Consider the following 25,284-nt stretch of genomic DNA (forward strand, 5'->3'; position numbering starts at 1 on the left):
TCATCATTCAAAAAAATGATTAAAATGAAAACGTGCATTAAAAAAATACGAATTAAAATAGAAATGTTTATTATTAAAAAAGCAATCAAACAATTAAAGTAGAAATGTCCATTGCAAAAGCAATCAAATTAAAGTAGAATTGTCCATTACAAAAATAATCAAATTATTAAAGTAGAAATATCCATTACAAAATAAATCACAAAACATTCATGATTAAAAGAAAACAAATTATCAAAATAGAAACGCTCATTATTACAAAACCAATCAAATGATAAAAATAGATATGTTCATTAAAAATGAATCGCATTAATAGAAATGTATTTTTAAAGAACAATCAAATAATTTAAATAGAAATATTCATTATTAAAAAACAATCAAATAATTAAAATAGAAACGTTCATTATTAAAAAAAAAAATAAATAATCCAATTGTTAAAATATTATGAACAAAATGATTAAGAAACGTTCATTATTTAAAGTTATTAAAATATAAATGTTCATTATCAAAAAACAATCATGATTAAAATAGAACCGTTTATTATTAAAAAAAAAATCAAATAAATTAAATATAAACATAATTATTAAAAAAATAATTAAAATATAAATTTTTATTAAAAAAACATTTAAAATAGAAATGGCCATTAAAAACAAAATCGAAATATTTATCGTTAAAAACAAATGATAAAAGTAGATATGTTTATTTTTGAAAAATAACCAAATGAAAGGTTCATTATTGAAACACAAATAGAAATGTTCATTATTAAAAAAAATGAAATTAAAAAAATGTTCATTATTTAAAAATGATTATAATAGAAACGTTCATTATTAAAAAATTATCAAATTATTAAAAAAACGTTTATTTAAAAAAAATGAAATAATTAAAATATAAATAAATATTCATTATAAAAAACAATCAATGATCAAATTAGAAATATTCATTATTAAAAATAAATCAATTAAAATAGAAGTGTCCATTATTAAAAATCAATCAAATAATTAAACTAGAAATGTATTATTAAAAACAAATTTAAATAGAAATGCTCATTATTAAAAACATTTTAAATAGAAATGTTTATTATTAAAAAAAATCAAATGGTTAAAATAGAAATGTTCATCATTAAAAACCAATCAAATTAAAATAGAAATGTATTAAAAAAAACAAATGATTTAAATAGGAATTTTCATTATTAAAAATATCAAATGATTAAAATAGAAATGTTTGTTATAAAAAAACAATGCAATGATTAAAATAGAAACGTTCATTATTAAAACAATCAAAATATTAAAAATACAATCAATTAAAGAAATCTTCATTATTTAAAAAATCAAATTAAAACAGAATTGTTCATCTGATATAAAAAAAAATGAGCAAATTAAAATAAATCTAAATAGGGTTTGCTTTTAAAAAAAAATCAGCAAATTAAAAATCCAAACAATGTGTATAGCTCCCATCGAAAAAGTTAAATAAAATTTTCAAAACGGATTATTAAAATATATAAAAAAAAATTATTGTTCTGAATTTGAGATGAGGATTGATTATTCATATTATATGAAATCTTCTGCCTTCTGTTTTCATCTTAAGTGTTATTTTCACAACGTTCAGTCAATGCAACTTCTGACCTTTTTTAGATGCATCTTACCAAAACTCACAAATTTTAATGTAATTTTGAATGGAACCCTTTCATTTAATTCATGGAGGTAGCATGCCCTTGTTCCATCCTCCAAACCCACATCCTCCATGGGGGTAGAATCGAGGTTACCGAGAGTAAAAGCCAATGAACATGACAGCATGTACGTATATGGTGCCTGCAATTTCTTGTGTTCAACCATGTGACTACGCTAATAGCCATAAAAATATTTTTCATTGTCCCTTACATGCTAATAGCCATAAAAAATATTTTTCGTTGCCCCTTGTAATTTTATGAAGGTAATTCAAATGTGCATGTACTTTTTTTTTCAAAGATAAAGAACAATTCTCCAGTTGGATAATTCTATAATTGGATATTGGGATAATTTTAATCTAACAAATTATAATAAGTGAAACTGTTTTTGAAATTTTCTTACATGTCTATTGAAGAAAATCGAATATTTCATAACTGCAAAACAAATTTTTATATGAGAATCGTTCTTTTAATAATAAAAACTTTTCATTCACTATTTTCAAATATTTTAAAGTTAGAAGCAGTTTACACAAGTTTTTTTTTTTTTAACAAGGAAAAAAAAAAAAAAAAAAAAATTGATGAATTCAATATTTTAGCACCAGGCATAATTTATAACTTAAAGTTTGTTTCATAACATTTCAACTATATATATATGTATATATATATATATATATGTAATTAATTATTTTATAACATTTCAACTATATATATGTAAATAATTTACATGACTGAAATGGGATGGGAAATGAAATAGGAAATTCATTGTTCTCTATCCAGACATACGAAAATAAGTTTCTAGAAAAGCGTAATATAAATGCACATTGAAGGAAAAAAAAGTAAATCTTGTTTAATAATTTTCTTGTTTGTTTTACTTTATTTTAAATAAAGTGAAAATTGCCTCCCCCCCTCAAAAAAAAAAAAAAAAAAAAAAAAAAGGCAGGTCACTCTCGGAGAAAAAAAATTGACCAATCAGATTAAAAGATGATTTTATGAAGACAAGAAGCGGACATTTTTTATTTTCAATTTAGATGATGGCGATAAAGTAAACAAATACCATGTTCCTTATAAACAGTGGATTGGACATTGTTATTTTATTTCTTTTTCTGAGCTTCAGCTTAATGATATTTTTCCCTTTTGAATTTTTTTTCTTTTCTTGTTGGGAGTGTGTGGAAAAAAATGAGTTGGATGAGTGTTACTCAGCTTCGGGGGATATTGTGACCAACTTGAATGTCTATCTACTTCTGATATTTATAGTCAGTATTGTCTTTCAGTTTGTACTGTATTATCTTCTACTTCGGAATTTTAGATAGTTCTGTTACCAGACCCCGTTGGGCGGGTCGCTTAAAGAGCATTTCTTTTTTGCAACCCCGATTGCTGCCTGCATTTTTAAGCATCACCCTTCAACCAATTTTTTTTTTTAACAATTGTAAGGTTTAAAGTATAGAATAGGTAAAAACACCATCCCCTTCCCATGTTAAGAATGGCTTTTTGAAACAACATTATTTCAGCACGGATCACTCTCTGCATAAGTACCAAATAATTCATGTAGAAGCATTTTTAAAAGAGTTAAAGTTATTTAAGTAACAATTCGATCGCTGATTTATAGTGAACTATTTTACTTTTATTTTAAATTTAAAAACGTTAATTAGCTCTCCAGTCAAAAGAATTTTTTTTAAGTTAAGATAGAATTTAAGAATTAAAAGTATTGTAAAAGAATTTAATAAGTATTTAATAATCTACATTTGTTGGAATTTATGTGGCGGTGAAGGAAATTGACGCAAATATTTCCACGTATAATAATATGTATCAGAACAATATCAGCTCTAATTATCTTTGTTTGTTTGGTAAAAAAAACCAAACTGGTATTTTTTCAGATTTTTTTTTTTCGGAATTTTCAATTTTCTTTTAAATGACGACTTTTATAGGTTTTCGAATATGCTGAATACGAAAATCGCATTGAAATTTTGCAGAAATAAGTAGTTATCGAGATATAAAAAATTGTATTATGCATTATGTTCTTTGGCGGCCATCTTTGTTATGCACGTGTGAGCGCGCCATTAACAAATCTACTGAGACTGCCACCTACCGGAAACATTTTTCTGGGATTGCACCCCCCCCCCCGCTACCACTTTGCAGAAAAATCCACTTTTCTGAAAGTAATAATCCCCCCCCCCCAAAAAAAAATGGTGCCCGCAAACCTAAAAGAAAAAACTAAAAAACTTTTTGAAAATAAATTTAATGACTTTTAAGGGGGTTCTATTTCTCGTTATGAAGTTCTACTTTTCTGAAACTGAGAATAACCCTCTATCCCTGTTAAGTATGTGTTACTAAATAATATTTCAGTTTCGCAAGAAAATAGAAAAAAAAAAGATAAATAAATAAAAGGATTAAACCGGCAAATAAGTAACAAATAAGAACAATTTTTGACTTAAAACACTGAATTTTTATAAAAAATAACTTGTTTGTGTTTTTTTTTTTTTTCAAACAAATAATTTAAATGAAATATTGAAATTATAAATTCAATTAAAAAATGTTGGAATTAATGCAACATTGGATTTTTATGAAATTGAACTGTTTTTTGGCCCCCCCCCCCCCAACAAATAATTTAAATGAAATATTGAAAATGTTGGAATTAAAGCAACATTGGATTTTTATGAAATTGAACTGTTTTTTGCCCCCCCCCCCCCAACAAATAAATAATTTAAATGAAATATTGAAAATATAAATTTAATAAAATTTTAGAATTAAAGCAACATTGGATTTTTTTATAAAATAGAACTGTTTTTTTTGTTTTTTTTCCAAACAAATAATTTAAATGAAAATCAACATTAAAAAGTGTCATGTGTTACTTTGATATGATTAACAATGTCATGGGTATAATTCTGGCTGACGTTATTGTAGGCTTTCCAGGAATCACTTTAGATAATCGAACCTGGCAGAACAAATTTTCTTATTAATCGACCAAGCGTCTCCTCGTTTCTCCGTTCATTAGGGCCTGTCAAAGCAACCACAAAAGTTTTTTTGGAATTTCTTTCGATGACCCCAAAAAGCCAAATTTGACTAAGGGTTCTACCTCAGTTGTATTTGCGTCTCACAATGTTTCGTCAATTTCAACTTCAATATCTTGGCCTCCTATTAGGTCTTGATTTTGTAGCCAGTTATCGCAAACTTTGGAGCAGAAAGATCTCCAGTCAACAGCGGAACAGCTAGAGATGTCAAGATTTTCCATGACAGTTTTGTGATCCCACAGGTTATTTAAAAAATGGTTAACAAAAAGGATTACCTCCCAGCACTCCATGCATGTTCGGTCCATAACAGTTCCTTTCGCATCGCTTATACTGAAGCCGCAGTATTTTCTTTTTTTTTCTATATGGCTCTATACAATAACTGATGCATCGCCATAAACATTTATCTTCCCTATACGAACATGGTTGCGTACATTTAGGGCATGTTACACTTTTTGGTAACACACCATGTTGTCGGAGGAAATTTCTACTCTTTTCTTCCTGTAACATTGTGGTGTTTTATCATAGAACGGAAGAAAGAGCAAAACCTCTTTACTAGGCTGTACCGAACTAATTTCACAGCCAATAATAAATGTAAGAGCAAATAGTAAAGAGCAGGTAGCAGCAGTAAACGCAAGAGCTGTTAGTAACGAAATGTTAAAGAAAAACTCAGCCCTTTTAAAAGCAAAAGGAACACGTGCAAAATCACGTGCCATAGAAACCTTTACTTTCACGGAAATATAACAATCTTCCTCCCACTAGTAAGAGAGATTGCAAAGTGTACATTATTTTTTTTTTTTTTTTTTTTTTTTTTCAAAGTACAAAGTTATCTTTGAAAGTAGCGATGTGTTTTATTTAGAAGTCCAGTCGCTGGACTGGTTTATGGATTTGGCTAGACCGGCGTGGAAGCAGTTCAATATTTGAAGGACTGGCAGGTCTCTGCGAATTCTCTATATTTTCTGCATTAGGTGTATTGTCAACTGGACTTGTTTCAATCAAATGAGCCGGGTCTACATTTACAAGGTCGGGTCGAGTATTCTCAGCAGGACCCTGAGGTCCATCAGAGCGCGGAAAACGAGCCAAATGTCTTAGCACCACTGAATCCTCCTGGCCATCATTATGCTGTATTCTCGCATGCGTAGGGTTGGCCTCGAGGAGTTCCACTACCTCGACGATCAGATCGTACTTGCTCCTGTTGCCAAACCGTTTCAATAGTATCTTCTCAGGTTCGCAGAGCCAAACAGGTATGGCATTAGCGGCAGAAGAGCGCCTTTCAATTTTGAACAATCGTTCGTGGGGAGCTGCATTTGTACTAGTGCATATTAAGGACCGAATAGAATTTAAAACGTCAGGCAGAACGTCCTACTAAGCACTAAGGGGTAGCTGTTTTTATTCCAGGGCCAATAATATTGAGTGCCAAATAACGCTGTTATAGCGCTCGCACTGACTGTTTCCTCTTGGGTTGTATGCAGTAGTGTTACTGCACGCAACCCCAAGTCGTGTCAGGAAATTTCTGAACTCCTCCGACACGAACGATGTTCCTCTATCAGAATGGATGAAAGTGGGGGAGTCCAAAAATAGAAAATATTCGTCAGGCACTTGATTGCGGTCTGCAAAGAACAATCACAGCAAGGGAATGCAAAGGGAAATCGACTATACTCATCCATGATTGTAAATAGGTAACGACATCCTTTCAAAGATGCCGGGACAGGGCCCCGTGAAGTCTATGGAGAGGCGCTGAAAGGGAGCAGTAGCGTAGATTAGTGTATTGTTAGTAGGGCTGAAGAATTGAGGCTTTATTTTTGCGCACGTTGTACACTTGGATGTCACGCGCCGAACTTCATCAATTCTATGTGGTCATTTAATGCCGGAGTCCTTTTTTTTTTTTTTTTAAACTATTTTTTATTGGGAGGGGGGGGGGGCTTTTTTAGCCTTTCCTCCCTTTTTTATAAAATCGAACTATGAAATTAAATGTTGCATTTATACATGGATGCGTATATTTGGGTGACTTTAAATTTCCTTAAATTTTCTTATATAAATTTACTTTCCTTAGGTATGCTAGAATATTTGTTGAGTTGCCCTTTTCAAAAAGGTCCTCCATATTCCTTTCTGTATAATATAGTTTTCTAGTTGGGGCGAGGTCATCACACCCAACTAGGATATGTTTTACTGTGAGTGTCTCCTGGCATGGGATGCACTCTGGTGCCGATTCTCCATTTAGTATATAAGAATGAGTAAAGTTGGTGTGTCCTATGCGCAGCCGAGTCAGTATCACATCTTCTCGGCGTGATCTCTTGATGACCGGACATCGTTCCTTAAGTTTAGGTTTGATTGAGTATAATTTGCTGCCCTCTTGCTGACTCCACCGCAGTCGCCATTTTTCCTGTATGTATGCTTTTATCTGTGGTCTAAGATCAGTATGTGGAATCTTAAAATTGTCAGTTGGAAGGTGAGAAGATTTTTTTGCAGCTGTATCTGCCCTGTCATTGCCTTTGATCCCCACATGGCTGGGGATCCAGACAAGAATAATGTTTTTAGTGGTTGAAAGGATATTGATTTTTTCTATTAATTTTGTTGTTAGTGGATTTTCTTGTTTTTGATTTTGTATAGATAATAGGACTGATAGAGAATCTGAGAATGATGAAGTTTTTGGTGGTTTCCTCTAAAATTATGTTGAGTGCTAGATCGATAGCTATAGTCTCTGCAGTGAATATAGATGCTTCATTTTGAAGATTTCTCTTCATTGTGGTTTTATGGTACGTTGCTGCACATCCAGTGTGATTGTTGCTTTTAGACCCGTCTGTGTAGATAAAGGTGTAGTCTGAATATCGTAATTTTTAATGTTGAAGTTTGTCGTGGTATTCAATAGGGTTTGTGGTAGATTTGGACTTTTTGTTTAGGTTCAGTTTTATTTCTACTTGTTTCATGGTCCATGGGGGTGTTTTAGGCAGTATGAAGTTGTGAATGCTGGAGATTGGAATTTTCGATTCTTCAATGCTTTCCTTCATTCGGAGCCCGAAAGTTTTGATAGTTTTTCCTCTCATGTTGAAGAGTTCTTCATATTTAGGATAGAAGGTACATTGGTATGCAGGGTTGTTTGGGCAAGACTTCAGTTTGAGTAAATATTGAAGGGCTAACTTTTCTCACCTTAGATCTAGTGGGGGTTCATGTGCTTCCGTGTATAGACTGTTCACGGGGGAGGTTCTGTATGCTCCTAGGGCCAATCTTAGGCCAGTATGGTGAATAGGGTCTAGGCTTTTTATATATGATGTTCGGGTTGATCCATATATGAAACAACCGTAGTTTAGCTTTGAGCGGACTAGTTCTCTGTAGTGTTTCCTTGTCTGCACCCCAATCGGTATGTGCTACAACTCTCAAAAGATTTACAGCTTTGTTACATTTTTTTTTCAGGTAGTTTATGTGTGGGATGAATGTTGTTAACTTTTTGTCAAATAAAATCCCTAAGAATTTGTACTGGTCAGTAACGGGTATGGGCGTTCCTTCCATGGTTAGGACAGGATCATTATGCATGTTCTTTAGTTTGCATGCATTTCGTTTTTCTTTTGGAGAATCTCATTACTTTGTTTAAGCACAATTGAAGCTTCTTTTCTGTTATAGATATATATCTAGATCTACAGCATATTAGGAAGTCATCCACATATAGGGAGCAATCTACTCCAGGGTTAAGGTTTTTTACAATGCTGTTAATTCGGATACTGAACAGGGTCACTGACAGTATACTCCCTTGAGGTACTCCATTCTCTTGTTCCTTCGTCCGAGAGAGCTGTGCCAAAAATTGGCATTCTGCCTTTTAGTCCAAGCACCTTCAGATCCTTTGTAACACTGTACTTCCACACAGTATCGTAGGCTTTTTCCATGTCAAAAAACACTGCTGTTAAATGTTCCTTCCTTACAAAGGCTTCTCTGATGAAGGTTTCAAGTCTAACTATGTGGTCTATTGAACTTCGGTTTTTCCTGAATCCTGTTTGAAATTCTGTAATAAGATTCTGTTTCCAGGAACCAGATTAGTCTTTTGTTTATAATCCTTTCCATGGTCTTACAAATGCAGCTTGTTAGAGCTATTGGCCTGAAATTCAATGGATCTGAGACGTTACTTGATTGGGATTGGATGTTTGAGTTTTCAGATTTGGGGATTGGTATTATTGTGGCCTCTTTCCAGGTCTCAGGTACGTTTCCACTGGACCATATAATATTGAAAATTTCAAGTAGGTATTTCATTGAGGTTTCTGGAAGTTTTTTTGAGGATTTTTTTTTTTTTTTTGGAAGTTTTTATGGAATTTCATCGGGCCCTGTAGCTGTGTCATGGGATTTGGTTAGCGATTCTTTTAATTCAGGCAAGGTAAGAGGTTGGTTGTATTTTTCGGTATTTTGTGATTTAAATAGAATTTTCTTCTCTTCCTTTTCTCTAATCTTTTTGAATTTCTCTGTCACATGATGAAATTTTTGATAAATTATCTGCCAGGTTATTGGAAATGTCTTTTTGATCGATGTATATTTTGTTGTCTTTAGAGATGTGGGATATTGGTGTACTACTACACTTTCCTTCTATTTTCCTCATCATGTTCCAAACTGTTTTTGCCTTGGTATTCACATTAATTTTGGATATATAATTTCTCCATGTTGTTCTTTTGGATTCCTTTATGATTCGTCTGACTTTTGCTCTGTTGTTTTTGAAGAAATCCAGATTTTCGCTTGTTGGGTACTTTTCAAATTTTCTCAAGGCAGCTCGTCAAGCTCTGACGGCTTTTCTGCATTCTTTTGTGAACCAAGGTTTGTTGTGATTGTTGGTTTTGGTTGTTTTCAGTATGGTATTATTTGCTATGTTTGTGAGTGTTTTAATGAAGTAGTTCAAATGGTCATCATCTTTCTTTTCAATAATTAATTGGTTTTTGCACTGTTCCAAATCCGCTTTATGTAGGTTCCATTTGGGTGTTTTTTGTTCAGTACTAGTACTTAGACTTTCCAGGATGATTGGGAAATGATCACTCCCACAGGTGTCATTGTGTACTTTCCAATCATAGTACATATATATGGAAGGATCACATCAGGTAATGTCAACGGTGGTGAAAGTACCTGTTGCTGGGTACATATAGGTGTAGTTTTGATTATTAAGGATGCATAGATTATTTTTATTTATTAGGTTTTCTATTTCTTTTCCTTTTTTATTTGTTTCTTTACTTCCCCATATTACATTGTGACTGTTGAGATCTCCTAGTAGAAAAAAAGGTTTAGGGAGTTGTTTTATTAATTGAGTTATCTCAGTTTCGTTGATTGTATCTTTTGGAGGGATGTAGATTGAGCCAAGTGTTATAGTTCTATGTAGAGTCACTGAAACTGCAATTGCTTGCAAGTTTTTGTTTATATTTATTTGTCTTTGAGGGACTTCATTCTTCACGAGTATTGATGTGCCTCCAGAAGCTCTGTCCGTACCTTTATTCATGTAGTTGTAAGCTGTGTAGTGTTTTATGTTGATGGTATTATTTTCTTTCAGAAAGGTCTCCTGCAGACAGACAAGTGCTGGGCTCATATTTGTTATTAATAATGTGAGTTCATTTTGGTTTCCCTCTGATATTCCATTGTAATATTTTGTTCATCATTTGGAATTGTGTTCAACTTCCATCATCTCCAATCCCTCAAATCTTTTTTTCTGTCGGAGTCCCTGTTCGGGATATAGATCGGGATCTTTCTTTTCCAGTTTTTTTTTTTTTTTTTTTTTTGTCTGGGGGGATTTTTTTTATTCTTTTCTGGCTTGTGATGTGTTTGATGGTTGTTCGGTTGTTTTTCTAGAAATGGTTTGTGGTATTGTTTCTTTTTGTGGTTCAGTAGTGTCTTTACTTAATATTATCCTTGGATTGGTTGCAGACATTGCACTATTCATTTTCCTCATTTCTTTTAATAGTTCTTTCATTTCCTTTATTAGTTTGCTTAAGACATCAATTTTCTTGTCAGTTGTATCCGTTACATGTATATGACCATTTTGATTGTTGATTGGAGTAGTTTTTTTAGTTGCATCTGCATATGTTTTAGATTCAATGATTTTCCTGGCCTCTGGGTAGGATATATTCTTTGTATGTTTTAGTTTGGTCACTTCTTTTTCTCTTTTCCATATTTCACAATATCTAGAGCCAGCGCCATGATTTCCAAGGCAGTTGGCACACTTGAAATCTTTTCTGCAGTCAATGTGTGCCCGCTTTCTTCACATCTTCCACACACTGGTAATCGTGTGTACTGATCTTGATGGTGCCCAAACTTCTGGCACTTGAAGCATTGGAGGGGGTTTGGAATATAAATTTCTACATTTATTTTCATATATCCAACTTTCACTTCTTTGGGTATGGTGAGGGAATCAAAAGTTAGTATATATGTTGGTATCGATTTTTTCACTGTTTTTTTTTTTATTTGGACTCTACGGACATCTAACACATTCTGTTTCTGTAAGTTTGTCTTGATTTCCTCCAAGGGACAAAGTGCAAGTTCGTGGCTTTTCACAACTCCTTTGCAGGTATTTAGGGTTGGATGTCTGTAGCATTTGACTTTGATGTTTTCAAATAATTTTAGTTTCAATATTTCTTTAGTTTGTTCTTCGTTATGGATTTCTATTAGTAGGCTGCCGTTAAATTGTTTTTTAATAGACTTTGGTTTTAAAGTTTTAAGATTTCTTTTAATTTTAAAAGGTGATAGTTTGCTCAAAGGAGTTTCCTCCATTGATTCTATTACTACGAATGTTGAGTTCCTTGGTTTTATCGTCTCTTCCTCAGAGCTACTGATGCCAGAGACATCAGAGTGGGTTCTCTTTGGGTGGTTGGGTGGTTTTTGGGAGGAATAAGCCATATATTTTGTTTTCTTTTTTCGTCATCTTTGTTCCCCACCCACCTCGGAGTCCTATTTGGGAAGAGCCTGGGGGGGAAACCCATTCGCCTAGCCTCCACAGGGATACAATGATGATATAACTGACTTTGGTGGTATCATAATGATTATCTGTTCTCTCTTGATATTGCTATGGGATCTGTAGCAATCCTGAGGGGTTTACAGCCTCGTCATCGATATTCACACCTAATCAATTGACCCTCAGCCACCGCTTTCTATCATATATTAGAGAGTAGGGTTATTTGTGGGAGAGGGGGGGGATGTGTTGTGTTAGTAGTGAGTTTTTGGAATGGGCAATATATGGTGGGGCTTGGCGTGCCTGGCCGATTGGTCGGATCCGGCCTCTCCGACCGCCCATCTAGTCGAAGTAAGGGTCAAAGTAATGTGTTGCGGTGCCTAAACTTCTACATATCCTGCTCTAGGTTCGCTCAATCACCAGGATCACGTCCTAAGACATTACGGGTAGCAACCCACGGCTAACTGGTTGCTCCATTGAGGGATTTTTACCCTCTGCAGGGGGGGGGGGGCAGTCGGTTTGTTCTCATGCCCTACCGACAGGGCAAAAAAAAAAAAAAACATAAAATAATAATTTAATAGAATATATTTGTTTTCTTTTTCTTTCTTTTTTTTTTGTTGTTTCTTTTCCTTTTTAATATCTGTTTCTATTTAACCCATAGTTGGGACCCTAACAGGTACTACCACTCCGGGTCAGGGTGGACCTGGGAGCAATGGCAATTAAGAGGTGGCTCCACACTCCCCAAAGCCTGTAAGCCGGACCTCACTATCGGATGTAGTTTAAGGTCATATCCAGGACCGGGAGTAAGGTAGGACAAAACTTCCGGGACAGTGTTTTATATCGTACGAGAACGGGATAAGCTCTATTTTCCACCGAATGATTTTATCGTTTTTAATTTTTCCTTGGTTAGCTGGCTTATACATAAAAGATACGGCTTGCTGGTCCGTTACGATAGTGAAATGCCTCCTAGCAAGGAGGTCCCTCCATTTTCGGACACATTCAACTATTGCGTAAGCCTCTTTTTCATCTATGTGTAGTCGTATTTCCGATGGGTTTAGTGAGCGGGAAAAGAACGCTACAGGCCTATCAGCCTGTAAGAGGGTGCCTCCAATAGCCTTTTCTGAGGTATCGGTTTCGATAGTAATTGGTAGTTCGTCATTGATAACCTTTACAGATGATTCGGTAACGTCCTTAAGTTTCTCGAAAGAATTCACAACTATAGGCGGCATGGGAAATTGTTTATTTTCAACCAGGGAACGAATTTTGTGTGAATACTTAGGTATCCATTTCGCATAGTAAGAAAACATACCAAGGCACCTTTTTAACGAATTTGAATCCGAAGGAGGAGGCATTTGCAAAAGGGGTTTCAACTGCTCAGGATCAGATTGGATAGTTCCCTCACAGATTTGGTATCCAAGCAAATTGATAGAGAAAAGCGAAAACTTTGATTTTACTCAGTTTATTTCGAGGTTGTATGTTGAGGCAGCCTTTAAGAAATGTTCCAAGTTAGCGTCATGCTTCTCTTGAGTTTTACCACAAATAGTAATATCATCAATGTAAGAAAAAGTTCCGAATAACTTATTTTAAGAAATAAAGGAATTCATAAATCATTGAAAGGCAGAAACCCCATTAGTGACATCCATGGGTATTCGTTTGAATTGATACAAATGATTTCCAGCTTGAAAAGCCGTGTAGGGCCGATCTTTGGGACAAATTTCAATTTGGTAGTAAGCCTTAGACAAATCAATTGTACTAAAAATATGATACTGGGCAATTTGGTTTACGAGATCCTCAATCCGAGGCAATGGATACATGTCAAGTAGGGTGAAATGATTAATAGTTTGGGAAAAATCAACCACTAATCGTTTCTTTCTATTAGGTGACGAAGTTACAATTTGAGCACGCCACGGTGAATAGCTGGTTTCAATTACGTCGTCCTTTAGTAGTTGAAGAATTTCCTTTTCAATAAATCGGGCATCCTCTGCACGGTAGTTTCGGGATTTTGTAGCAATGGGTCTGCAATCAGGGGTCAGGTTTTGGAACAATTTTACAGGGGCACAACTGATTTTGGTTAGCACGCAGATTTTTAAGGCATCCTGAGATCCACCAAAAGAAATAGTAATGCCCTGGTGTAGTTTCAAAAACGGCACCCGAGTATAATGTCCATACAGGAGTCAGGAAGCACAGGTCAATCCCTTTATATTCGTAACAATTGAAGAAAATGTTCTCGGTGCAATATTCAGACATTTTAAGGGAAACGGCAGATGATGCCATAGAAATTACGGAGTTCCGTTTTAAAGTGGGCAGTCTCATTGTTTTGACAATGCGGGCACTGATAAAATTATCAGAACTGCCGATATCTATAAGGGCAGTTAACCTTTTTCCTTTTAACTCCACAGTTTCGGTGATAGGAGGGCAACTATCACCACCTTTAGCGTGGGCCCCTATGATAGCAGAAGAAGAACGTGAAGGTGTCGTTAGAGTAAAACGGCAAACTTAAGAAAAATGCCCGAGTTTACCACAGCTTCAACATACCTTATCGCGGGCAGGGCAAAGGCGGCGGTCATCCTTAGGGTGATGTTGCCCTCCACAGTTGTAGCACTTGCCACAAAGAAGAAGGGCAGCAGAGAACTGTACAGAGTCACACTCCATTCGAGAATCAGTTGGATAGAATTTTTAGAAATACAAGTGGCCTCCTCGGCAAAATCGGCCAGCACATTTTTAGTTCCCGTAGTAGAAGTAACAGCAACTGCTCCAATCTGAGAGGCATACGATTCCATGCGAAAGTGAGCTTGTTCTAAAGCCCTAGCACATTGAGTGTGAGTGGCTTCTGTAAGAGTTAGAGTGTCGGTTTCAAGAAGGCTAGCATGTATCAATGAAGACCGGAGACCACGAATGAATGCATCACGGACAGATTCATCTCTGTAAATGGTGGCCGTTATGTCTTTAAAACAACAGTCACCGGTAAGTCGATTCAAGGCCTGAAGGTATTGGTCGACAGACTCGCTTTCTTGTTGCAAACGCATGGAAAGCAGATGTCTAGCGTGAATAACGCTTGGAAACTTGTAAACGCCTTTCAATAATTCCACGGCATGTTCAAAACCAGAGCAACCTTTGATAACGACAGCAACAGAGGGACCGATGTTTAAATAGAGAACTTTTAGCTTATCAGGGTTTAACGAAGCAATAGTTGATGAATAGTAATTAAAGTTGCGGAACCATAATTTCCAAAGTTTGCTGGCCTGAGGGTCTGCCGAGGAAACATCAAATTTATCCAGCCGAATAATCTTCTCCCATGAGGAAAATAAAAAAGCAGTTCGGTAAATTGTGGTGTTTTATCATAGAACAGAAGACAGAGCAAAACCTCTTTACTAGGCTTTACCAAACTAATTTCACAGCCAATAATAAACGCAAGAGCAAATAGTAAACGTAAGAGCAAATAGTAAACGTAAGAGCAAATAGTAAACGTAAGAGCAAATAGTAAACGTAAGAGCAAATAGTAAACGTAAGAGCAAATAGTAAACGTAAGAGCAAATAGTAAAGAGCAGGTAGCAGCAATAAACGCAAGAGCTGTTAGTAACAAAATGTTGAAGAAAAAAACTCAACCCTTTGAAAAAGGAAAGTGTGCAAAATCACGTGCCATAGAAACTTTTACTTTAACGGAAATATAACAAACATGAACCCATAAATTATAAGAAAATACTTGTCACAAGTTTCTGTGGTGGAACTCATTGTCAGCGATTATTTTTATGAAAAAAAAAAAAAACAATTAAATTCTTATGATAAAATATGTGCAAAAAATTCTTATATGCAAAAAAATGAACTTTTTATGATAAATTATGTGCAAAAAACTGCCCTGCGATTTTTTTAAGTAAACAAAAAAATGAGATTCTTATAAAAAGAAAACATAGAAAATGTTAGTGGTGTATTAGCAGTATCAGAATTTTGGGGGAATTTTCAGCCGAGTCGCCATTTTGAATATACACCTATATTTCTATCAGATTTTAATAATATGAAAACGTAATTTAAACCCGTAAATTTTATTTCAATAAAACGAGCAAAGACTAAATTTTAATATCATAAAAGCTTTAATAGAGAAATAAACAATTTTATTTATTTTTCCTTCGATTTCTTCACTTAACATTACACGGATTGTCAATTAAAATATTACTTGAATCTTACGATAATTATTTTAACTGCAAAATAAAGAACTTACCTGGTTAATGAGTAAGATATGCTTTCTTTTACTCTTCCTGTATGAGAATTTATTCATATTTATGTATTTTTTAAATGGAAGGATTTTTCCAACACACATCGTGACCACGCGTGTCTTTGAAGAAACTTGTAACGACACCGGAAGTGAAAAATTATCTCTTACTTATGTACGGAAGCCTATAAGTGTAAAAAAAAAAAACACTAATTCAGAAACCTTAATCTTGATATTGGATTATATTCCTTCAAATTTTCCACTTTTAAAGGTTTTCAGAGGCGCTGAAAATGGAAATAACCATTTATATATACGGCAAACGAAACTAGTAGTTTCCAAGATAAAAATTTTTACAACTGGTCACAAAGTGGGGGGTCACTTTTCTATAATGATGTGACGTCAAATGGGCACCCACTTTATGGCCATATTGCAATGAACAGATTTGGCCGTAATTTTAAAGGAATTTTCGAGGGTGGCTTCATATTGACCTTATATGAATAAAGGGAGATAATATCGTCCTTTTTTATAATGTGGGCGCCTTTACGCTATCGTACATGAAAACTGGGATTTTTCATTTATGTATTTACACGGATTACAAAATGACGAAGATATGCAATGTTATTTTTTTTTTTTTTAATATCTTAAAGAAATACCTGAATTTTTTATTTATTATACTATAAATCTGCATTATCGGGTTTCGTCTTTTCTTTTTTTTATATCGAAAAAATGGAAACCAGGAATTAAATATAAAAATATACACTGACCGACCATTAATAACTGGAAAATTCTAAACAAAAATTAAGCTTCCACGTAAAAAAAAAAAAAAAAAAAAAAAAAAACACGTGGTTATCGAAAAAAAGAAGGATTTACATTTTGGACTTTACCGGTAAATTTACAGATAAGTGATATTTTTTTGTTGTTTTAAATTTGAGTATTTTATTTATTCATGTTTTATCTTACATTTGTGATATATAAAAGGTGCCGACCAAAATTAATTATTAAAATTCTCATAGACATTTCAAAATGGGGGTGTGAATTTATAAAACAACCTTTGTCTAAAATATTATATTCAGTTTATCGGAAAGAGCATAAAATTTTACATTCACCCTGAAAAAAAACGTAACAATTGAACGAATAGGAAAATTTTGATAGATTTTTAAAGTTTAAAAATTGAAAAATATTCATCTCATAAAAATCAATTGATTTCACTACGTAACAAAATGGCTCCCCAGAGCGCACGCACGCACTTTGTAAACAATGTTTTTAAACAATGAAAAATAATATTTCTATTATTTTTTAAACAACTTAAATAGTTTATTTTGGAAGCATATTCTATAAAGAAAATAAATAACCCACTTTAGAAAGAGAAATTACGAGTTTTCTATATTTTATTCGCAGTTTTCTGTTAGGGGTGTCAAAAATTCCCCCAAAATTCTGATACTGCTAGTGGTGTAGGCACCGCCAAAAATGGCCGCAAAATCAAGTTGTTTTTTAAAACGAAATTACATTTATCCATTATTTTTGAGTAACTTTTTTTTTCCAGAAAGATAAAACCCTGAATTTTATCATATGGAAAACATAATAATGTAAAACTTTTTCTAATATTTTTAATTAAATTTTAAATGTTAAATTTTCCCAAAAAGTTAACAATTGACATTTTTTGTCTTGCACAAAAAACGTACTTAAATATTTAAAAAAAAAGGTTTTTGAAATAATTTATTTATTTATTGTCTAAGATTTAGGATGATTTTCTAAGAGAATATGCAAAAATATTATAAGTACCTGAATTTCAAATAATTCCACTTATTCATATAGGTAACCAGATATTTCGCGTAGATCTAGAGTCTATATCGACACTGTTTACGTTTGCGTTTGATAAAACTATGGAAGACCAAACAGGCCAAAAAAACTTATTTTTCAGTGACGAAAATTTCAATGTATCATTAAGCTGAGGCTGGCCAGTACCAGATGGGTGACCATTTGTATGAGTTTGGTTTTTAATGTGTATGTGTGTGGGGGCCAGGCTCCCCAAAATGGGGGGGGGGGCAATTTAAAGCAGAATAAAAAAAAATTATTTCAGCGTGTTTGGTCCACCGTAGTCGAAAGGCGGCAAACGTTTTCAAACGGGATCGAAAAAAATGATGCTATTTTTAACAAAGGGCACAATATTTATCAAATTTTTTTTTTTTTTTGTATCGATTATTCAAAGCATGCCCTAATAATGGTCATGCATTATTTGGCTCGCTAAAAAAAAAATTGTTAATTTATTTATCAAAAATTTTAAAATGGCTTTTTTCGTATAAATATTAAAACTTTTTGTTTTGCTTAACTTTAATTATTTTACTTAACATATTCACCGAATTTCACACTTCAAAACTCAAAAGCGTGATAATTAAACACAATCGAAGTTCTGATATTCAGACGTCAAAATAAAGTATGCAAACAATTTTTTTTTTTTTTTTTTTTAATCAATAATTCTGTTCCTTACAATAACAATATCTTGTGTTCAGTTTCAGATGATTATTTTAAGCATGTTTGTTCCCACTTCAAAACAAGGGGGTGTTTTGTAAGCAAAAAAAAATATATAAATATCGTTTATGAAAAATAAGTACACTGTTATAAAGTTCATTCTTCTAATAATCGCTGAAAATTTCGTATTGATCGGATAATTACCTGATTTTTGGTAGATTTTTAAAAAGACGGTCCGTCAAAAAGTACTGACCTGCCCCCCCCCCAGTTTTGGCGGTGCCTAGTATAAAGCGATAGGTGTGTCAGAAATTTCATGAAAATAGTGAATAATTCCACCCCATCTTTCCAAGCTTATAACTCCTCGAAAAATGTAATTCAAGCCCTAATTTTTTTTTTTCAATTAAAGTAGGTTTCATTAACAAAAAAAAAAAAAAAAAGTGTTTTTTTTAAAAAGGTTTTAAACTTCGAACTTTACAGGTAAATTTCTAAAAAACAGTTCTTTTTTTTGTTTTAAATTTTAATATATTATTTATTGACCTTTTCTTTTCAATTTGTGATATATAAGACTTTGGTACATAAATTAATTATTTACTTTTTAATAGACATTTCAAAATGGGAGGCGTGAATTTATTCGACCCCCTGTCTTTCTAAGCTTATAACTCATCGGAAAATGTAATTCAAGCCCTAATTTTTTTTTCAATTAAAAAGGACCAAGGACCAAGGTTCCATAAAAAAAAAAACATAACGTGGTTAAAAAAAAGGGTTTTAAACTTCAAACTTTACAGGTAAAATTCTAAAAAACACTACGTTTTTTTTTTTTTTTTTTTAAATTTGATAAATTTGAAACCTTGGACCTTTTCTCTTCAATTTGTGAGTAAATTAATTATTTACTTTTTAATAGAAACTTGAAAATGGGGGGGGGGCGTGAATTTAAAAAAAAAACGTTTGTCTAAAATATTATATTCGGTTTATTGGAAAGAACATAAAATTTCACATTGACCCTGAAAATATCATAATAGAATCAATAGAAAAATTTTGATAGATTTTTAAAGTTTAAAAATTGAAAAATATTAAGTTCAGAAAATTCATTACTGTTTAAAAAAAAAAAAATATTTCTATTACTTTTAAAACAACTTTAATAGTTTATTTTGGAAGTATAATCCATAAAGAAAATAAATAACCCACTTTTAACAGAGAAATTACGAGATTTTTATATTTTATTTGCAGTTTCGTGTTAGGGGTGTCAAAAATTCCTACAAAAATTCTGATACACCTAATGAAGCGATGTAACTGTTCAGGCCGAAAAATCTTTGGGATGTGAATTTGGACCCCCCCCCCAAAAAAAAAAAACACTTCTATTTCATAAAAATTCAATGTTGCCTTAATTCCAACATTTTTTAATTGAATTTATAATTTCAATATTTCATTTAAATTATTTATTTGTTCGAAAAACACAAACAAAAGTTTTTTATAAAAATTCAATGTTGGTTTAACTCAAAAATTGTTCTTATTTGCCGGTTTAATCCTTTTATTTATTTCTTTTTTTTATTTTCTTGCGAAACTGAAATATTATTTAGTAAAACATACTTAACAGGGAGAGAGAGTTATTCTCAGTTTCAGAAAAGAACTTCATAACGAGAAAAATAACCCCCTTAAAAGTCATTAAATTTGTTTGTTTTCCACAAATTCTTTAGTTTTTTTTTGTTTTGTTTTTTTTTTCAGTTTTGCGTGTATCATTTTTTTTGGGGGGGAGGGATTATACCTTTCAGAAAAGTGGATTTGTGGATTTTTTCAGCTAAGTGATAGGGGGAGGGGCAATCGCAGAAAAATGTTTCCGGTAGGTGGAAATCTCAGTAGATTTGTTTCTGGCATGCGCACACGCGCGTAATAAAGATGGCCGCCAAAGAACACAATGCATAATACAACTTTTTATATCTCGATAACTACTTATTTCTGCAAAATCCAATGCGATTTTCGTATTCAGCATATTCGAAAACTTATAAAAGTCGTCATTTAAAAGAAAATTGTGGAGGTGGGTGGACCTAATCTGAAAATTTACCGTTGCTGCCGTATTTATTTATTTCTAAAACAATCATTTATTTTTAAAAAATTGTTTTCTAATAATGTTGTCAATTTCAATATCGTTTCTTTTTATCATTTCTAATTAAAATTACGCTTAAAAAAATGTTTAAAAAAATGTTTAAAAAATTATTTTAAAAATTATTTAAAAAAATCCTGCAATCCTGCATTAATAAAAATCATCTATTAAAAAAAAATTGTCAATTTTATTATGAAAATATCGAATTTAAAATTTTGTTTCGAAGTTCCATGCGTGTCCAGTGCGCATGTTTCGAAAATAATCTCGTATAAAAATTCAATTCTTTGCATTCTTCAATTTCTTTGCATATTCAATAGTATTCTTATTAAAAAAAAAAAAATTTAAAAAAAAAATTTTTTTAAATTTAAAAAAAAAATTTAAAAAAAAAATTAAAAAAAAATTAAAAAAAAAAAAAATTAAAAAAAAAAAAAAAAATTAAAAAAAAAAAAAAAAATTAAAAAAAAAAAAAAAAATTAAAAAAAAAAAAAAAAATTAAAAAAAAAAAAAAAATTAAAAAAAAAAAAAAATTAAAAAAAAAATTAAAAAAAAAAATTAAAAAAAAAAATTAAAAAAAAAAATTAAAAAAAAAAATTAAAAAAAAAATTTAAAAAAAAAAATTAAAAAAAAAAATTAAAAAAAAAAATTAAAAAAAAAATTTAAAAAAAAATTAAAAAAAAAATTAAAAAAAAAAATTAAAAAAAAAAAAATTAAAAAAATTAAAAAAATTAAAAAAAACAAAAACGCAAAATATTGCAGATTTAAAAAAAAATAAAAAAAAACGTAAAAAAAAAATGCAGATGTACTGTTGTGCGCAATTATTATTTTTGGTAACCAGAGTGACCCCTTTTAGGGGAGCTGGTTTTTACCTCACATTAAAAACGGCCTTGTGCCTAATTTGCTCAGTGGGGGAGCAAATAAATACCATCTCATTCTGGCGAGAGAAAAAAAAAGGCTAGATTGCGAAATTTGGCCTAAAATGGAGGTATTCTGCTAAGTACATTTCCAAAATGGCGACGTTGACGTCGTCGTGAAAAATAATTGTTTTTCGCTGTAAAAAAAAAAACTGATCAAATGAAGTGAAATTATTTTTCGGAGAACTTCAGTCTACGTACAATAAAATTTTGGTCGAGTTGAACAACTCACCCCCCCCCCGTAATTTTTTTTACCGATAGTTTCATTAAATTCTTTTGCTGGATTTTCATTGATTACACACTAATCTAATAGATTATGAAAAAAAAAAAAAATTTATCATTATTTCGACATTTGGAAGAGGTGCTCACTTTTTTTTTTTTAATTGTTTTTTATAACAATGAATGGACATATTTTTAATTTTTTTTATTTTTGTTTGTTTTTATGAATATATCCATTCATTGTTATAAAAAACAGAAAAAATAAAAACGAAGTAAAAAAAAATTGAAACTTTCTTTTCATACAAACAAAAAAAAATAAAAATTAAAAATATGTCCATTCATTGTTATAAAAAACAGAAAAAATAAAAACGAAGTAAAAAAAAAATTGAAACTTTTCATAAAAACAAAAAAAAATAACATTAAAAATATGTCCATTCATTGTTATAAAAAACAATTTCATAAAAAACAAACATCGCGAGTTGAACAACTCCCCCCCCTGTAATTTTTTTCACCGATAGTTTTAATTAAATCTTTCGCTGGATTTATATTGTTTATACACTAATCTATCAGATTATGAGAAAAAAAAAAAAATATCGATGGTTACAAAATGGGTGACCGGTTTACCAGAACGTTGTAACTAAAAAGTGAGCACCCCTTCCAAATGTCGAAATAATAATTTTTTTTTTTTTTTTTCATAATCTATTAGATTAGTGTGTAATCAATGAAAATCCAGCAAAAGAATTTAATGAAACTATCGGTAAAAAAAATTACAGGGGGGGGGGGAGTTGTTCAACTCGACCAAAATTTTTTTCAATATTTCCATTTTTTAATGTCGTCACTAAACTGTATAAGTACCAAAAATTTCACTTAATTTCATGATTTTTTTTTTTTTTTTTTTTTTTTTTTTTTTTACAGCGAAAAAATAATGTTATGATACCAAACAAAAGGTTCGATTTTTAGGAAGAAAAGCTAGAATTAAAGATGGGGAGGGAGTATCGGCGCTTTACATGGAGTTTTATCCCTGTTACGTTTATAAAATTAAAACAAAATTAAAAAAAAAAAAAAAAATGTCTGTCTGCCTTCAACGCGCTCTCATAAAAACGTGTTTATCCGCTGAAAAAAAAAATCTACTCGATCAAATTGAATGAAATTTTTTGGGTTTACTGTACACAGATTCGAAAAAGTTGTCAAAAAACAAATATATAACAAATAAATGTTAATTAAAGGCAAGATAAGTTACTTTTCTACCAAACTGGATATATTTTTTGTGTTTTTATTCAATGTAACATGTTTATTCAGCTCGAAAAACATGCAGTGTTTACCGATGTATTGGGAAATTCAAAATGGCGCCCGACTCTCTTTAACACGGTAAGTTTGGGAAAAGGTGTTATAAATAAAATACTATTATAAAACCACCGAATATATGTCAACTTATGTCACGGTAACATATATTGAGCGAATTCCTAACAGTATGTTGTCTAGTTTATTATTTATAACACCTTTTCCCGAACTTACCGTGTTAAGAGTCGGGCGCCATTTGGAATTTTCCAATACATCGGTAAACACTGTATGCTTTTCGAGTTCTGAATCATTTATTAGTATTTTTAAGTAGTTTTAAACGCTGTTTATTTCATACCAAATCATACCAACTTTTTACGAATCGTAAGAATTCAAAATGGCCAAAATTAATACTCCCCTTCTTCGCAGAGAGAAGCCCCGTTTTCAAATTATAGTTCGTGCATTTTTTGGCGGGAGGAGCTTGCCTCGTTTTCAGCACGTGTCTCTGCGGACATATGTCTCTGCGGACATTTTGCGTTTGTGCTGACGGAAGGTTGCGCCCATTGACAATTCACTAAAAGCCCTATAAACAATCTGCGCTTGAGTCTTTTTTTTTTTTTTTTATCAGAAATTGGAAGTTATTAGGTTTCAGAAAAATACAGTTTCAGGAATCGATGGATATAAATTTAAAAGAAGTTTCGGAAAAGTGTATGATATAAATTTAAGTTTCCAAAAAGTGTATGATATAAATTTAAGTTTCCGAAAAGCGTATATTACTGGATGAAATATGCAGAAAAGTATGTTTGCAATATCGTGAAAATGTGATATTCGTTTTCAGCACACCCGAAAATCCCTCGAAAACACGTTTCGAGTTTGTATTACTGTACATATAGATTCAAAAAAGTTGTCAAAAAACAAATATATGACAAATAAATGGGTAAAACTATACAAACACCGTGACAGCGAATTAACCCTACCCCTAACCCTAAACCTAACCCTAACCCTAATCCTAACCATAACGCTGTCACGGTGTTTGTATAATAATACCAATAAATGTTATCAAAACAAGATACTTTTCTACCTAACTGGATATGTTTTTAGTGTTTTTATTTAATGTAACATGTTTATTCAGCTCGAAAAACATACAATGTTTATCGATGTATTGGAAAATTAAGAATGGCGACCGACTCTCTTTGACACGGTAAGTTTGGGAAAAGGAGTTGAAAATAAAAAAATATGCAAAATACTGTTGAGTGAGTTTTTAACCGTATTTTGTCTAGTTTTTTATTTATAATTCCTTTTCCCAAACTTACCGTGTCAAATCGTATTTCCAAGTTTAAAGTTTTATGGTGTGTGTTTTTTTTTATTCAATTGTAAGGTTAAAGTATAGAATAGGTACAAAACATCCTCCCCTCCCCATGTTAAGAATGGCTTTTTAAATAATAGTGTTATTATTTACGTCCAGATCACTCTCTGCACTAGTACCAAAACTTAAAAATGTAAACTTAAAAAAATATTTATCGTTTTGACCACTTTATATGTTCGAATCTATGTGTACAGTAATACAAACCCAAAAAGATCATAAAACATAAACCTTACAATTGAATAAAAAAAATTTAAAAAAACATAATAAAACGTGGAAATACGATTTAAAAAATAGCGCGGATCACTCTCTGCATTAGCACCAAAAAACAAATTAGAGTGGTCGGTGTTCTGTTGTAACGTATCTAAATATTTCCAATAATTAAATCCCCCCCCCCCCCTGCAGCGTTTCTTAATAATAGCTATTATTAGATAGGTAACCTGCAGAATATCCCGCCCCATTTTTCCGAGCTGAAAAACCTGCACGTGTCATTTGTGGCCAAATTAAAATTTCAATAAATAAAGTTTCGGAAATAATTACCAATTACATGAATTTACGGAACTTACTTGATAATCTTTCTGCAGTTTCATCCAATCAAGAAACTTGACATTTTTTTCATAATACTCCATCTTCCTCACAGTTTTTTCATCTCCGCCATTTATTTCTGACGCTTACAAAAAGAATGTCCGACATTTTGTTTCTGCTCAAGTTTTATTTTTAAAGCCGAATAAATTTCATGTTTCATGAAATTGAATGTTCGACGGAATATTGTTCGAACTTTGAATGAACTTTTTCAACCATTAACATAAACGCATGCTCCTGCTCTACTAGTAGAATAGATATAAGAAGAAATTCTCAACACTGGAAGAGCTTTTATACTAACTTCCGGTAAAAGAATCGAACCGGAAATAGAAAGTGCTGCGAAAACGAATTTAGGAAGATTCGTCAACGGAAAATTTGTCCATAGAAAACTCGTCTATTATTTGAATAAATATCGATTGAAAACACATTTTATGGCCGTTTTTTGAAGATAATATTTTTAAAAAATATATTTTTACTTGTTTACATTTTTTTTTTGGGATAAAATTGATTTTTCTAAGTGTTCGTTTTCTACCTAGCTAGCTAGGTTTTTAGTAGCTACGGGCAAAATGAATGCCGATGCTCGAAATG

At 31.9% G+C, this 25,284-nt stretch overlaps 1 long non-coding RNA gene across 1 annotated transcript in view; it reads right to left on the reverse strand.

The window, feature by feature from the left end:
- Positions 1 to 25,284, reverse strand: part of LOC145284979 (uncharacterized) — a 44,832-nt gene extending 19,548 nt beyond the window's left edge. Inside the window, exon 1 of the long non-coding RNA XR_013868916.1 lies at positions 24,681 to 25,284. This is a non-coding gene — a long non-coding RNA (uncharacterized LOC145284979). The remainder of the gene's footprint in view (positions 1 to 24,680) is intronic.

This window comes from Euprymna scolopes, chromosome 9, assembly GCF_053919585.1.
Source record: "Euprymna scolopes isolate OS-2025 chromosome 9, ASM5391958v1, whole genome shotgun sequence".
In the NCBI taxonomy this organism is placed as follows: domain Eukaryota; kingdom Metazoa; phylum Mollusca; class Cephalopoda; order Sepiida; family Sepiolidae; genus Euprymna; species Euprymna scolopes.